Source organism: Cryptomeria japonica, chromosome 3, assembly GCF_030272615.1.
Source record: "Cryptomeria japonica chromosome 3, Sugi_1.0, whole genome shotgun sequence".
Taxonomy (NCBI): domain Eukaryota; kingdom Viridiplantae; phylum Streptophyta; class Pinopsida; order Cupressales; family Cupressaceae; genus Cryptomeria; species Cryptomeria japonica.
The window spans coordinates 106,439,744-106,457,279 of NC_081407.1; the positions used below are offsets into that span (position 1 = coordinate 106,439,744).

General features: G+C 38.7%; 1 protein-coding gene across 2 annotated transcripts in view; it reads right to left on the reverse strand.

Moving 5' to 3' along the window:
- LOC131075803 (GTP-binding protein At3g49725, chloroplastic) overlaps nucleotides 1–17,536 on the reverse strand; it is a 186,479-nt gene that overhangs the window by 94,306 nt on the left and 74,637 nt on the right. The window lies entirely within an intron of this gene.

Consider the following 17,536-nt stretch of genomic DNA (forward strand, 5'->3'; position numbering starts at 1 on the left):
CACTACAACCAGGTGACTTCATACCAGGATTTTGTAGACAGATTGGTGGAGCGTTTTGATAGGAAGGATCCTAAGATATTCTTTCGTGATCTTGCACAGTTGAGACAGATAGGCAGCTTGGAGATGTATATCAGTGAGTTTCAACGGTTGTCAATTATGGTACAGGATGTATCAGAAAGACGGTTGGTCATACTATTCACTGAGGGATTGTCAGAACCCCTCAAGGGTTGGATCAAGGCATTTGAACCATCGACATTACAAGAGGCCATGAGGAAAGCTCGCAGTATGGAGCTTACAGCACCTTCTAGCAAATTCACCCCTAGAAGTTCTACTTCTTTCAGCGATAATAAGAAGTTTGATAAGGAGAAAGGGAGGAAGGTTGATACCAAGGGGAAATCCACCACACCCTTGGATACTGAGGCACTTAATGACCTACGCAGGAAGAAGCTATGCTTCTATTGCAAAGGTCCTTATGACAGGGATCATGACTGTCCGTTGAAGCCTAAGGGGAAGGCCAATAGAGTTATGTGGGCATACTATGAGGACTCAGATTCAGATAGCGCAGTACATGAGGATGAGCACAGTGACATAGAGCCGGAGGTAAAGGCAGAGGCTACAGAGCCTAAGGATGAGCTGGAGTTACATTTGCAGCAGGCACGCTTGTCTAGTATCCAGCAGGAGGGGTCCTTTAGATTGCGTGGAGTTCTAGCAGGACAGAAGGTGATTACCCTAGTTGACACAGATGCTACGCACAATTTCATTGATGCACGATTGGTTGAGCGTCGTGGCATTGAGACAGAGGAGTTTGAGGGTCTCCGAGTACAGGTTGTTGATGGTTACACTCTTAAGTGTAACAGGATGATTAGAAACATGCCTCTACGCTTGAACAATTATGAGTTCAAAGCGGATTACCATGTAGTTAACATGGGTGACCTAGACATTGTATTGGGGATGACTTGGTTACATTCATTGGGTGAGGTCACTCTCAAACTCAGAGACATGGAGATTAAGTTTGAGGTTAATGGGAGACAGCATGTATTGAGGGCTATCAGAAATAGTGATGTTAGAACTATTTCTTTCAAGCGCATGGAGAGGTTGGTTAGACACTATGGGATTGGATGGGCAACCATGTGCACTCTCATGCCTACACAGGAGGAGCATCAGAAGGCAGAGTATCACCCTGACATTCAGAGATTGAGAGAACGGTATGATAGGGTGTTCAGTGACATTCCACCTGGTGCACCACCTGACAGGGGAATAGAGCACATCATTGAGTTAGAGGAGGGTGCTAAACCCGTGATGATCACACCATACAGGCATCCTAAGAGACTTAAGGATGAGATTGAGAAAACCATCAAGGAGCTGCTTGAGATGGGGCATATTAGACCGAGCAAGTCTCCTTTTGCTTCTTCAGTAGTGTTGGTGAAGAAGAAGGATGGCTCGTTACGTATGTGCATTGACTATCGGGTGTTGAACAAGAGGACTATTAAGAATAGATACCCTATCCCACGGATTGATGAGCTGATAGATGAGCTTCATGGGGTATGCTACTTCAGCAAGATAGATTTGAGATCAGGATATCATCAGATCAAAGTTAAAAAGCAGGATGTGGAGAAGACGGCATTTAGATATCATTGTGGACACTTTGAGTTTGTGGTCATGCCATTTGGGTTGACCAATGCACCAGCTACTTTTCAGTCTACGATGAATAAGGTCTTCCATCATCAGTTGAGGAGATTTGTATTGGTTTTCTTCGATGACATTTTGGTATACAGCAGATCATGGCAGGAACATCTTGAGCATCTGGAGACAGTATTAAGCATATTGCAGAAGGAGTCCTTGTATGCCAAGGAGTCCAAGTGTGATTTGGGTATGACTGAGCTCTTGTATTTAGGACATATTATCAATGCAGAGGGAGTACGGATGGATCCTGATAAGATCCGTGCTATAGTAGAGTGGCCTATTCCTAAGAACTTGACACAGTTGAGAGGGTTCCTGGGCCTATGTGGCTTCTACCGCAGATTCGTTAGTGGATACTCACGACATGCAGCCCCTATGACAGATTTGCTGAAGAAGGGGGTCTTTGTTTGGACACCGGAGGCACAGACTTGCTTTGACAGGTTCAAGGAGATCATGACCTCATGCCCGGTGTTAGCCTTGCCTGATTTCTTGAAGCCATTTGAGCTTCAATGTGATGCATCCGGCGATGGTATAGGTGTTGTGTTGATGCAGGACAAGCACCCTATTGCATATGAGAGCAGGAAACTCCGTGGTCCAGAGAGATCTTTCAGCATCTATGACAAGGAGATGTTAGCCATCATGCACGCATTGGCTAAGTTTAGACAGTATCTAGTGGGTGGTAAGTTTTGTATTAAAACTGACCACAACAGTTTGAGGCATTTCCTTAGTCAGAGAGATCTCAACGATAGACAGCAGAAGTGGGTGAGTAAGCTACAAGCTTACAATTTTGACATATCATATGTGAGAGGGGCTCAGAATGTGGTAGCGGATGCATTGTCACGTAGACCACATCTCAGTGCATTGATTGAAATATCAGAGGATTGGAGACATATGATAGTGGCAGAGTATGCTAGAGACCCATGGGCGTCAGGGATAGTTGATGGGTCAATTATTGATACCCGGTATACACTTGTAGATGATTTGATTATCTACAAGAGCAGGATTTTTCTAGTCCGAGGATCGAAGGTGAAGCAATCTATATTGAGGGCTCTTCATGATTCACCTACAATTGGTCACCCCGAGTACTTCAAAACATATAGACAGGGTCGGGAGCGGTTCACTTGGAAAGGGCTTAAGTCAGATGTTTTGCAGTATGTCCGTGAGTGCCCTGTTTGTCAGCAGAACCAACAAGAGCACACCTTTCTAGCTGGGCTCCTACAGCCACTTCCCATTCCAGATCAAAAGTGGGAATGCATATCTATGGACTTCATTACGGGCTTGCCCAAGGCTCAAGGGCATGATTGCATCTACGTAGTAGTGGATAGACTGACGAAGTATGCACACTTCTTTCCCATCACTACTACTTACACAGCAGTACAGGTAGCTGAGGTCTTCTTCAAAGAGGTCTTCAGATTGCATGGGATACCCCACAGCATAGTGAGTGACAGGGACAGTAGATTTTTGAGTCACTTTTGGTAGGAGGTATTCAGACTTTATGGCACTGAGCTTACACCTAGCACTAGTTATCACCCACAGACGGATGGACAGACGGAGATAGTGAACAAGTGGGTGGAAGGTTATTTGAGGAATTACGTGGTTGGTCAGCAGAGGGCATGGGTGAGATGGATTCATTTGTGTGAGTATTGTTACAATACCACATTCCACATGTCGATTCAGATGACACCTTTCAGAGCTCTATATGGATATGATGCGCCTAACTTCATTGATTTGCTAATGTCTGATGTTAGAGTTCCACGTGCCGGGGATTTGCTTCAGGAGAGCAAGGACATTGTTGATGCTCTCAAGGATAATATGGCCAGGGCACAGAATCAGTACAAGCAGTACGCAGATCAGAAGCGGATTAAGAGGAGTTTTGAGGTTGGTGATATGGTTTACCTCATGCTTCAACCCTACAGACAGTCTACTCCTAAGAAGAGTGGGTCAGAAAAGCTTAAGCCGCGCTATTATGGGCCTTTCAGGATTATCAGGCGGGTAGGAGAGTTGGCTTATGAGCTTGAGCTTCCAACAGATAGCAGGGTGCACAATGTGTTCCATGTGTCGCGCCTCAAGAAGACATTAGGACAGCATGTTGTGCCTTCCACAGTGCTACCACCCTTGGATGATGCGGGGAAGTTGATATTGGTGCCAGAGTCTATTTTGGATAGTAGGGAGAAACAGCTCCGCAAGAGAGTTATCAAGGAGTATTTGGTGAAGTGGAGAGATCTTCCTATTGAGGATGCCACTTGGGAGACTGAAGCCATTCTGCAGCATCCTGCATTGAGATTGCTTGAGGCCAAGCAATTTCAGGAAGGGCGGACTGTCATGTCCCCTCTTTAGTATGACATGACACTTTACGTGGATTTGCCTATTCCAGACTCTCGTAGGCAGATGGTTGTGATGAGAGAGTCATTTTGGCGTTTATTTGGTGATTGGATGGCTCATTATGCTCTTGGAGACATTATATTTATTATTACTTTTTATTTGGGGCCAAAATGTTATTGAGGTGCACTTTTTATTTTATGAAGTAGCTTTTTATCTAAAAAGTGCAATGAGGCTTCTAGAAGATTCTATTATGGATACTTCTAGAAAGTCATGGATACTTCTAGATAGACTAAGAGGCTTCTAGAAGATTCTATTATGGGTACTTCTAGAAAGTTATGGATACTTCTAGAAAGACTAAGAGGCTTCTAGAAGATTCTATTATGTGTATAAATAGACCCCATGGGTCTCTCATTTGGATCGAAGTCTATTTTCTCTAGTGCATCTACTTGAGCATTTGTGGAGCTTGAAGGTCTGCAAATATCATTGATCTTTGAGAACGATAACTCCCTTAGATTAGCATAACTGAGGAAGTCAAATATCTTCTGAAGGGTTGCGTTATTGGAGATGGTACTCAGCCATTTCATGTTGGATTTCAATTGAAGGTTGATTTGGGGGCTTGTATTTGGTGAATAAGGGTTTTTGAATTCATCCCAGCTCAAAATTTGGTACTGCAGCCGCACAGTACGACCCAGGTACGGCCTGCAGCAGGGTCAGTACGGTAGTGACAGCAGGGCATTCTTGGGACAGTCCAGTCCTCCTTAATCAGCATTTCATAATTGGAGTTCAAGGAGCGATTTCCAGGTTCCATTGCATGGTTTTTGTTGTCAATTTTTATGATAGAAGTGCACAGTTGTAACAGTCATATATGTATTCAGAGAACAGTCCATTGTAATCAGACATTGCTATCTTGTAGTTGGATTGATATAGTAGAGAAGGTGCATTGCAAGGTCATTGTTCATGTGTGATAGTTTATACATTCTCTTGTCATAAATTCAGTGCTCATGTGTAAGAGTTTGTAACAGTCATACATTTTTAGAAAATTAGTCTACTGAACAATGCAATCAGAATTTGGGAAATTCATGATATATTAGCATTGAAGTCCTTGCATGAATATTTAGAGTTTCATTATTGTTTATTGAGTTACATTTCAATATTGGTATTGTTATCTCAATTGTACTTGATGCTCAAAACAACTATCATATTGAAACACTACATCACAAACAAAACAATTCAGTGCATGCCAAGTGTTTGACAAATTGTCTCAGTTCAGATTTGGGGTTTATTAGTGGCCTTTATAGTAAGGGTCATTACAAGCTTCTTGAGCTGCTTGACATGTTTGACATGCTTGAGCTGCTTGACATGCTTGACATGCTTGAGCTGCTTGATTAGTTGCTTCAGCTACTTGGTTGCCTACCTCAGCTGGCTCCTTGTCTACTTGTTTCTGCCAAATGTCAAATCATTTGACATGTTATCTATGTGTTGTTGAAGGAGCTATTGATACGACTTTTCAAGAGGCGATAAATTTTTATAAAGGGGAATCATTTTTAACCAAGTTGTGCTTAGTAATGGTGCAAAATACTTGGAAAGAGTAACCGTGGACTAAATTCCTTTTGATGATTTCTTCTGGTAGAGTTCGTGGAGAATCTTAAATGTTTTCTATTCAAAGACTCCGTTATATGCTGCCTTAATTTTTTTTGTTTTGGTTCAGAATCATTTTTTTTAACTGCAGTATAGAGCTTCTATTCACTACTGTGAATAATGCTTTTTGATCATGAATTGGTGCCATTGTGGGTTGTAATGAAAAGCGATATTTATTTCGTGGTGTGCGTTTCTTTTTTGTGTGGAATGTCAGCGTGAAATTTACGCTTTTCAGAGCGGAGCTTTTTGGCTTTTGCGTGGCTATACTTTACACCTGAAGATTTTTTTTTCAAACTGAAGATTACGGAAAAAGGGTGTGGTGTTTATGATATAATTTTTAACGGATATGTAGAGGTGATATGGGTGCAGGTTGAGCCAGTTTTCATTGTATGTGAAATAAGCTATCGACTGTGTGGGTCTTGGACTGTTTTTTTTTTTGCTAGGAACAATACGTATTAAAATCCTGGAAACGTGTTCGAAAATAGATATGATTAGCATGACTTGATGAAATGGATGAAAACTGTGTTTCTTCTCTAGTCTTGTTGTAAGAGCTTCCTTTCAGATTGTGCACATAAGCATGGTGATTGGGTCAAAATATCAGTAGTGGCTGACGTGAAATCTGATTATGCATATTCAGAAAAGAAGGGAGCTATTGTGCTTGACTATGTTTATGAAGTCTATGATCACAGTGTTCATGCTAAATTGATGTGACAAATCTCTATCTAGCAGTTACAAGTTTGTGAAACTGATAATCTCTATATCTTAACTCTATAAAAACAATGACTTAGCTTCCATTCGAGACTTTTTTTTAGGAATAATCATTTTTTAATCTGCTGTAAAAAAACACATATTCTGCTAAAAGATAAGTAATAAAATTTAATCATTTGGCTGTGCATACAGAGGAGTATTATTCAGCAACAGTAAGAAGTCATTTACCAGCAAAGGTATAAATGTTTCTTTGTAAATATTTGTTGTTCATTATATTTCAATCTTATGACTCCATACAAAACTAAGACATTGATTATGATATTATTATGTTCAAGTTGTGGAAGCTACATGTTGCTGGTATCTTTTAACAATAACTTTTATTTTATTTTTGTTTTTTATTTTCTCAAGACAGCATGTGTATTTTTTTTTTTTCCTTCTTAAGTTTCATTGCACATGGAAACACACTATACATACCAAAATTTGCATGATGAAGAAGCATATTTTCTTACTTTTATGTGAATGATCGATTGTGTGAAATATTTGTATAAGAGTGTATGGGAAGCTTAACTTCCGGGAAAGGGGTGCTGAATGTGGTAGAGAAGTGAATGCATTGTAAATATACTTTGGCCAAAGTTAATATATCTGCCTAGCATAAATCAATCTCTACCACACCCTAATTGCACTTAGCACAATCGAGTAGGATATGCATGTAGTTAGGCTTGCACCAGGAATTCCCCCCTGCCACTTATCTCCAGATTGCTAGGTGTTTCGAGCAGGGTCGGCAGTTCTTCGAGCTAGGAAGGACTCTGAGGAAGCTAAGGCTTCATGGATGGGCAGAAAAAGCGCCTCACCCATGATCTCGTCCAATGATCTGTTGAACGTTGAGGAGAGTCACGATGATCAGAGGACATATGCTTTCATCATGTTCCACTAGAGGACCATTGGATTGTAATGATCATATGATGTAATGTTTTATTACATATTGATATTAAAATTGCCAGAGTAGTTGTAATTTCTTTATTTCATAAACTCTAATGATATGATCAATATGTGGTTGAATTTGTTGGAAAAGCTAGTAAGGTATGCAGATCCTTACATCTTGGTATCAGAGCATAGTTTCAATAATTGGACCTACAAGCTCACTATTAGGAAGGGAGTTTATAAAAATGAAACAAAATTTAGCTAGCAGTTAGCAAAACATTTATGTTTTGTTATGACGGGATGAAGTTTAAGCAAACAGCACGAAAATCTGTACACTGGCCTTTGCCCAAGTTTCGAGCCAACGGAAGACGTCCCTCGAAGTATGACTATTCGCGATGTCCTCTTTTCGCAGATGACAAGACATTGGCCTCAGTCATCAAGCACCTTTGAAGGGACCGAAGAGAATGGCCCACCCCTATCAAGAAAACAGTTCTTTCTACCCAATCACAGGATTGTAGCAATAAGCCAGAAGCAGAAGCTTCTATTCCCTCTATTCAACCAGTGGATCATAGCAATGAACCAGTTTTTGTTTCTCCTATTGAACCGGTGATTAACAACAACAAGCTAGATGTTCCTGATATTGTAACCACCTCTAAGGGAAAGGGAAAGGAAGAGGAGAAGAAGCTTGAAAGTCCCTATGTTAAAATAATTTCATTTGATTCTAATGTAGAGCCATAGGCTTATGTGATGGTAGAAATAATAAACTTATTATTATTATGTACAAAGTTATTATGTAATATATAGATGAATAATAAAGGAATCCTATTTTCTACTAAAAGAATGTGTTATATCTTATCATACTGTGATAGAAATAAAAGTACGTTCATATAAAACTTCGTAAGTAATAACATTAGAATTGCAACATTGGTGCAGGACAATTAGGGTCATCATCATGTATTCTAGAAATGCAAATCGTGTTGGCCCAAGTAATGAGTTGAGTGAAAGAATGGAAAACCTTGAACTAGAGGTTCGAAGAATTCGTGATGGACAAAATCATAATGAAAATCACAGAAATGAAGCAACGAATGAGAGACTTGAGATTCCGGAAGACAATAATCGAGGAAGTGTCGGTGCGTGTTTTATGACACACCGAACATAGAATAAAGATGCCAAAAGACACTCTATTCTCTCTTGATAAAATTCACCACATATGCTAAGATTGCAAGAAAGATCATATGGCGATTCCAATGTTAATATTGCGAACTAGCGCCTTTAGTGTTGAATATAACTCTTTTGGTTATGTATGTTGGTAATCCCAGGGGCAATTGTGAATTTCAAAGACAATGAAAATTTTCTGCTTATTTTTTTGGATTTTCTCTATTTAGAATTCAAAAAGGGTAAAAAAGAAAGGCTTTTTTAGAAATTATAGATTACTTCTAAGAACTTGAGAGATGGCATTGATTGGATAGAACTACTAACTGTGCTTTGTTTCGTCACACTAGGGACAACTACACAAAGTAGGTGCAATCTTCAAAGGTCGCACTTATGATTTACCACGAACGATACCATCAAAATGAACAATATTTATCCAAAGCACAAGTTTAAACATCCACAAAGTAAGCTCAAACTACCTTTACACGATGAACAAAAATAATTTATCCATCAAAAGTATGAGCAATAATTCTACCAATCAACACTATCAAATCTCACATCCATCTAACGACTTTGTAAATCAAATTTTAATCTAAGTTGGAGAAAGTATGTAACCATGAAGCCATATGATAATAAATAAGGATTCAAAGCAAATGCACATGAACTTTTATTATCAAAAACAACTTTAAGAAAAAATCTCATAAATCTCTCAAATAGAATGAGAGAAGAGGAGTTTATATAGAGTTTCAAAAACAAATGAAAGGCCAAGATCAATCAAAGATCAACGGTCAAGATTAGGACACAACTACCCTAATTAGGGTTTCCCATAATAGCAACAAGAACAAATGTATGAAGGACAAGTGGCGCGAGGAGCTATCTTCTAAGAAGGTGCATCCTCATCCTCTTGAGTGGCAGCATGTTCGATGAATCTAGACATAATTGGGCTAACCTCTTCCACCATGACATGTGGCAGCATATTCACCCTAAATTCCATTTCGTCCAAGTCATCTGCATATATGGCAAAAGCATTCCCCCATTCCAACTCTTTCTTCTGGAAGGCATCCTGGATGGACAAGAAATTCGATGCCTTAGCCAAATTCTGTTTCAAGATAGGTCCAGTGATGGCAAAGAAATTCTCTTGAGTCCTAAGCTTTAGATTTTCCGCCTACATATCATTTTCTCGAATAGTTTCTTTCCCTAGCACATCAGCAGCTACAAGGAAAATCCTATTTTGAATTTCTCTAATCTGCTCCTCAACTTTGATACCGTCAGCCTTCACCTTTTCTAGGACTTCACTTCGTGCAGTCAATGCCCAGTACCATGTGTTGAAATCATATGCAGCCCTTGCTGCAATTCTCTTTCCATCAACTAAATCCTACTTCAAAATTCCTTTCAACACCTTTAGGCACAAGATTATTCTATCCTGAATATCATGAAGGTCCTCCCATGTTTCTGCCATGCTTGTAATTTTGGAGAGCAAAGAAAAAGTTTGTCCATACGTAAACATTAACTTTTCCACAAACATTACAACTTCGTTGTTGCTTGCCATCCATTCTTTGGCTTCTGTAGCTGTCACCTTCCCATCTTCAGAATCTCCAATTGTTTCCTACGAGAGATTCAAAAATGGAGTACCCACTGTAACACTTTGATCAAGAAGGTTGGTCAAGTTTTGAATATACTTTTTCAGGCACTCAATTTCCATCTTATATTGTCTTTTCTTCCCTATTTCTTTATCCAACCTTGCCTTGATGGAAGTGACCGAATTGTCCAGGTCTTCAACTTCTTGACCCTTGGTGGTTGGCCCTAAGTTGATAGTAGTGATTTCATGCTCCTGAGGAGTAATGTCTTCCTTTGCCTTATCAACTTGCGGCATAGCAATCTGCACTAAACGGCAACCTGCTTCATCCCTTTGAATGGTGGAAAACCTTTTGGTTGTCTTCTTTACTGCCACCTTTTCAATCTGGCCAAGAAATCGGTCATGTCATGTTCTTCCTAGACTTCCATAGGTAATTTAATTTTCAATCTTTCCTTTAACCAATCAGGAATTGTAGGTTGTTCAATACCTTATTCTTCCCAATTACTTTCCTCACATGGACTATCCTAAGCTCCTTGAAGAGTAGAAATCATTCCCTCCTGAAATTCCTCGTCCAGAATATCCATCTCATTCTCTGACAAGTATTTCCCTTTTTGTAGGAGATGGGGGTTCTTGATCTTCCTGCTGGATTGATTCCATATTCCCTTCATGAATTGGAGAAGGAATCTTCTTCTCATCCATTCATTCATCCTCAAAAATTAATACATCGTTCAAATTTCTTGATGTGGCGAAATGGGATGGTTCTGATCTCTATTTCTTTTTAGCAGTGTTACATCCCACTTGTGCCCTAGTTGATTTTGTTTAGTATTTATGCATATGTGAATGATGATAGTTATGCTTTCTATAATGATTTGATGTACTTTGATTTATTAAATTGATGAAATTGCAGTTAACAATATGATATCATGTTTCACTTTTGTCATGATTTATTAATTGTCAGAACTAGACAAGATTGGATCTAACCGATTTCCATGGGCCAAGTGTGTGCAAGAGACCGTCGTCCTCCACGAAAGGAGGGAAAGTATCATCAAGTCAGGAGATGAAAGGAAGGAAAGAACTCAATGCCGTTTGAAAAACCCTAACCTAAGCTAGGTAAACCTATGTTGATCTTGTAAGACCTTGTTAGCTAGTGCGCTAGATAACCTGGTAGGTCACTACAGAGAATTTAGGGTTATAACCCTAGGGTTTGTCACTTCTCCAGATAATTATTAATTATTAATATTAATTAATTATTTCATTAATTATTAATCAAGTTGGTTGGGACTAATGTTACTTTTATTATATAATTATATATATATATAGATATATATATATGTTACATATATATCCTTTATGAGTACCTGGGTACGGGAGTACGTATACATGGTCATATACGTACTACCGTAGTCAGGTATTTGTAGCGAGCATAGATTGCATATATATAAATATAAATAAATAGGTATTTTTAATTAATTTATAATTTGTATGGCAATGTTTATTTTTAATTAAAAAAATTATCATTTGCCAAACTTTAAATTGGCATCTCTATAATCAAGTGAGGGTTATGTGAAAGGGAGATATGAAGTTTGCCCCTCCTTAAGTTGCTAAGTGTTCACTTAAATATATTATGGCAAAATTGTGAGGGATATAGTTTTTAATTAGACCTTTATCCATCGCTCTATCTTGCCTTTTGGAATTATCGGGTATTGAAGATTTGAAAAAAAAGAATAGAGTAAGCAAGTAAAAAAAAAAAAAGAAATGGGTTTAACGCATTATCAATACTTCCAAATATATATCGATTTCATTTGCAAAGAAAAGGGAAAATAAAAGCATCAATTATAAATATTATTATGCATTCATTTTTTAAAGGAGGCATGGAAAGATATTTTTTCACAGGAAGCTTCTGCTGAAAGCGAAATATATTGAAGGCGTGAGAATGGAGCACGGGATTAATGTGACTCCTTGGGCGGTTTGAGAATTCCGCCTGGTATTAGGGCGAACCAAGGAAGAGTCACAGGTTGGTGAATACTTGAACCATTTTTGGAAGAAGAAAGCCTTATCGTGTTTTATTTGTTCTTCTTTTGGACGGCAAAAGAACTCCACTTTCGTGATTTGTCTGCTCAGCCATTACCAAGTTCAAGGGCTCTGAGTGAGAAGTGTGTTAGAGTGCAACCTCTGACGGGATTCTACTTCCTCTAGGTCCTGTGGTCTGGTTACCCTACTGATTCGACTATGTTCTTTTCCGTTTTTCATTCAATTTCTGGAAAATAGAGGAAAAAAACTAAATGCAGTTTATTCTTCAATATTCCATGAAAATTTCTGAGCTATTTTCCCTTCTGTAATGAGAATTCTGGAAATATACTTTAGTGGGAAAGGGAAAACCCTTATGCTGTCTTAAAGAAAATTTATACGTAGTATTTCTGTTTACTTTTGCATGATGCAAATTTTACCTTCTGTTTTTGGTAAATTTAAATGGAATGATATTACGTACGGGATTCTCATACCTGGTTAAATTTGGAATACATGTGTAAATAGATATACTCGTTAATGTATGTATATGTAAACATATATATATTAATGTGTATCTATATAACAATGTGTATGCATATATCATGAAAGGTCAGGAAAATCATTTTAGTGGTTGGAAGGCTGTATGCAGAAAACCAGTGAGGTGTATTTTATTCCTTCAGATGTTGTAAATCTAGAATTATAGTGGTAGACTCGTTTTATACCCTAAATCCTCCATAGTACTGTTCTATTATTTTCTACACAAATATCCTCATTTCCAGAGTGAACAGCAAGTTTACACTGTCTCTAGATCAGCATGTTTAAGGTCTGTCAGTATGAATAAATATATAATAATTGATGTGCAGGCCTGGAGGATATGTTTACTCACACCATTCAGCTACTAAAATCTGAAAATCATAAGAACATAACCAAGTATCAAGGTGCAGCAAGGCTCCTTTCGGTCAACTTAAACCGGAAAACCAATGAGTTAAAATCAGTCGGCGTGTGTCTTAGATATAATATACACCCTTAGGCAATTTCATATACCTCTAAGGTAGAAATATTTGTGTAATGACAACTGCAGGCCTATGTGTTAGATTTGTGTATATTCTTTAGTAGAACTTTAGACTGGAATAAAATCTTAACCATGGAATCCTTGCCCTTCATGAAATTTGGGATTATTGTGATACAAAGGTTGGAACAATTGATAGTTGTTAAATTTAATTATACTTTAAATCTAAGGCACCCTAGAATACCTATCGTACATGTGAGGGTACGGGTACGTATGCATACTTGTACACGTACTTTGACATATACCGTCAAGTAGATACCCGTGTGGTTATAATTGGTATTACTTGACGGATATGTGAAGGTATTTGTACTCGTGTGTATGTGTAAGCGTACCTAACATGTGCTGGTAAGAATATTCAGCATAGTGGTGCAAACTTATACCATTGAACTGAAGGGTGTTCATACCCAAGTCAACTTAATGAAGAAGTTGATCCCTTAATCAATAATATTCAGAATCTTCCTTAGCTGAAAGTCAGGATAGCTCAAAGGTAAATCTATCTAATTGAGATAACCCTCTCTAGAGTTAGGAATTAACCTATACCCTAGCCTAGGAAGGCAGTGGGTAGCAGAGCCCTTTCGTACAGGATGCAGTTAGCATCACTACTGGGAGGTCCCTCTCAAAGGGCTGAATAGCAGAGACATGCCCGACAAGTTTATTCCATATTCAGGAATTGTGCGTACAATTGGCGGCTCTTATGCCCTAACTTTCCCAAGCCAAGGACTCAATTGATCATCATAAACCAATGTAGTCTTGAATGTGAAAGAGAACTGTAATAATAGTTCAGAGTACTAAATTTGTGTCAAATGTACGCTACACATAAAGTTGGGTCTTATTTTCCCTTTGGAGTTCAATTGAACTTCGTGGACCTAAACTTATTGCCAAGAAGGGTGAGATCATTGACAGCGCGTTAATTTGTGCTTACAGTGTTAAACCTTGGCCAAGGTGGTGATGCGTAATGCATGCATTCGTCTGATCTTTAGTACCAGATACACCTCTAGTCAAAGCGTCATACTAGTAGGGAGTTACCCTTAGTGTATGACCGACTAAGCGTGTAGGTCCTAACACCAAGTCTCAGATGGCATTGAGTTTTATTTTTCCTCTACCTCCCTGCGAAGGGTCGGGCAAATCCAAAAGGATATGGCATGGGGGACTAGATAGTCCATGGTTGGGCGGAAAAGCGCCCTAATGATGCTTTCCCTCCTCACCAGTATCATGACAGAGTTTGAAGTTCAGAATTTTAGAATTAGATGAAAAGTACTCTCTTAACCCTATCTCCCTTTAATTTCATGTAAGTTATTTACTTCTTAAATCTTACGTGTATGCTTAAATTTTAGTTCAATGTACTTAATCTTTCATTCATATTCCTGTTTTAAATATATAAAAAAAAAAATCCTTCTTGCTATCAATTATGTTAACGGCTATATTTGCAACGATTAGATTATTTGAATTGATATCTCTTTTAAAAAATTTAGCTTGTTACAAGCAGCCCCCTCATTTACAATTTTCTTCCCTTTGGATCTTGCAGAACCTTCAGCAATTTCTTTTATTTTTCTTGACCCAATACTTTCAAGTGGCCCAACACTTTGAGATGCTCCTTCATTACAAGAATATGATTATATCACGTCCATTAAGTTATATGTGAGAGCCATATTCTTTCGCTTCAGCTCCTAAACCTTGTTGTGCGAATCGCACACCCATCCCCGTCTTGGACAGGGACCTCTCAGTTTGTGCCTTTCTGTCTTTGCGAAAGAGGAAGGGGATATGAAGGATCAAGTTGGTGAGTGATGGAGTCTGGAATGTCATCTTGATCTCCAAATGCCCTGAAATTTGGCTAAGTCTGGAATTTCCTGCCCTGAAATTTCGCTAAGTCTGGAATTTCCTAACCCTGAAATTTGGCTAAGTCTAGAATGTCCTGATCCTAAAATTTGACTAACTCTGAAAAACTGAGGAAACCTCCAAAAACTAGAATTTGCAATATAACTCCTGGAGGTCTGAAACCACTCTCAAACATCCTGAAAGTATATATGGAGTATAACTTAAAGTATAAGAAAGGAGAAGGATATAAGGAAATGTCACTTATATTCCATTAAATGGTCCTTCGGCGAGAACTTGACAAACTTGCCCAAGTGCCCAAGCTCGTGCTTCTTCAGAAAAACGACTAAAATCGCTAAAATGCCCAATTTTGGACCCAGAGGCAAAAACTGCAAAATGTTTAAAAGTTGCAAAAGGCCCCCAGAGGTTTGAAAATCACTTAAGTCCTCCAATTTCGGACCCTGGGGCTAAAATGCAAAAAAGTGAAAAAGTTGACAAAACTGGCTAGAGGTCCGAAATTCACTTAACTTGCTAGAAGTGCTTTTAGGTCCGAATTACACTTAAACGTCCATTTTTGGACCCTGGGGCGAAAAAAATAAATAAAAACGTGAAATCTTGCAAAAGACCTTCAAGGTCTAAAAAATCACTTAAGTGTCCATTTTCGGACCCTAGGACAAAATTAGAAAATGTGAAATAGTGCGAAATGTTTCGAAAAACTCCTCCAGCTCCGAAGTTCGCTTTATAACCCCGAATTTGGACCCCTACTCCGAAATTCGGAAGTGCATCGATTTTGCATAAAACGTCTTTTGGCCCGAACTTCGCATTGAATCCTTATTTTCGGACCCTAGAGCCGAAATTGAAAGGCGACGAAATTGGCGAAAACAACCCAAGTGCTCGGAAATTTGCAAACGCGTTTATAGATCCGAAGTTTTACAAAGGGCATTTAGGTCCAAAATTTCTACAGGTTACACCAAAAAAAAATAAACGCTAAATGCTCCGAAATTTGCAAAACAGGCCAGAAGGTCCGAAAATGATAAAGCGTTTAAATTCATTCAAAACACTCCGCAATTTGCAAAGGGTGAAATAGCTCCGAAATTTCAAAATATATATCAAATTTGCCAAAACGCATTTAGCTCCGAAAAAAACTCCCAGTTTGCCAAAAACGCTTCAAAGGGTCCGAAGTTTTCCTTAATTTGCAGAAGTGTTCAAGGTCTGAAAATTACCCTTAAGTTTGCATAAACTCTCCATGCTCCAAAAATATCTCCAATTCAAAAACGTCTAAGCTCTCCGAAATTCACCAGAAAAAGCATGAGTTAGAGTTTTTTAACAATTTGCAGAAGCTCTTCAAACCTCCAGAGTCGCGCTATAAGAAGTTTTCAAAATGCCCAAGACTCCAAAGGTAAAAACATGCAGAAGTAAATCACCCAAACACCATCAAGACCAAGGATCAGATTTCACGTTCGAAGAGAAAGGAGAAAAATTTTCAAAATACATCTCACAAAGAGCTTCTCAAGCCAGACGTCGTAATTAGATTTAATATTTGTTAAATTAATTAATTAATTTTTCAAATTGATTTAATGAAATGAAATTGGTTGATTGATCGTAGGACGTCATTAAAAAACCAGGAGAAGGCCTCAAACGCAAATCAAGGAAGGATCGCAATCCAAAGCCAAGCGCTGAAGATTGGAAAAGAAAAGATGCAGGAGCACAAGAACAACCGAGCATTGGGAACCGAGCATTGGGAACCGTGCCACTGAACAAAGATGAAGTCCACCACCGAGACCAAAGACCAAAGAACACTGAATGCTGCAAAGTTTATGCCTTCTCGAGAAAAAGCACACAGCTGGATTTAAGTCCAGAAATTCAGTTTTAAAACTGAAACTGCTTTATTGTAAATTGCCTATGGGTCCCGTGCAAGATATTTTTGTCGATAACTATTCCCAAAGAAGATTGGATAGACCTGAATTAAAGCCAAATAGTGGCAGGTAGTTGAGATAGTTGCTGGTTGGATAACTGAGAATTAATTTGGCACGAGTTAAAGCTGCCAGCTTCTGGAAGACAGATCAGGACCCTTGGATGCAGTCCATCCTGGCCTCTGATTCAAAATTGTAATATCTATAAAAGGCAAAGGCCTTTCTTTTGTTAGATTGTTAGATAGTTGAAGACTTTTGTCAGACAATTGGTTAGAATTTTGTAGTTAGATCTTAGAGGTTAGAATAGGTTAGATCTTAGCAGTAGCATAGAGATGTTGTAGAAATTGTTGTAATGGCAGCTGAAGCAAATATATGAACATTGAAATATGGTGTTTGTTGTCTTTGTTTTGGTCTGTTTGCATGGTTTCTTTCAGCTGGTTAATTTTAGAGTGCAGGGATTTTAATGGTGAAGTGTGGAGGGGTATTTGATGCATTTCTGGTTCATACCATTGGGGGTCTGCTGATTGTAAGTCACCGTGCATGGTTAGTTTGAACCCAAACTGTGCTTAGTTCAACTGCGGGTGTTCGTCTTAGGCTGCGCCAAAATTGGGTGCCTAAAACGGGTGTCTCCAGTCTGAAAATCCTTCATTCCTTGGAGCTTACACCATTTTTGTCCAGTTGTGAGGGTATCTCTGGCGAAACAAGAACTGGTTTATCGAAATCTGTCTACCCACTGCA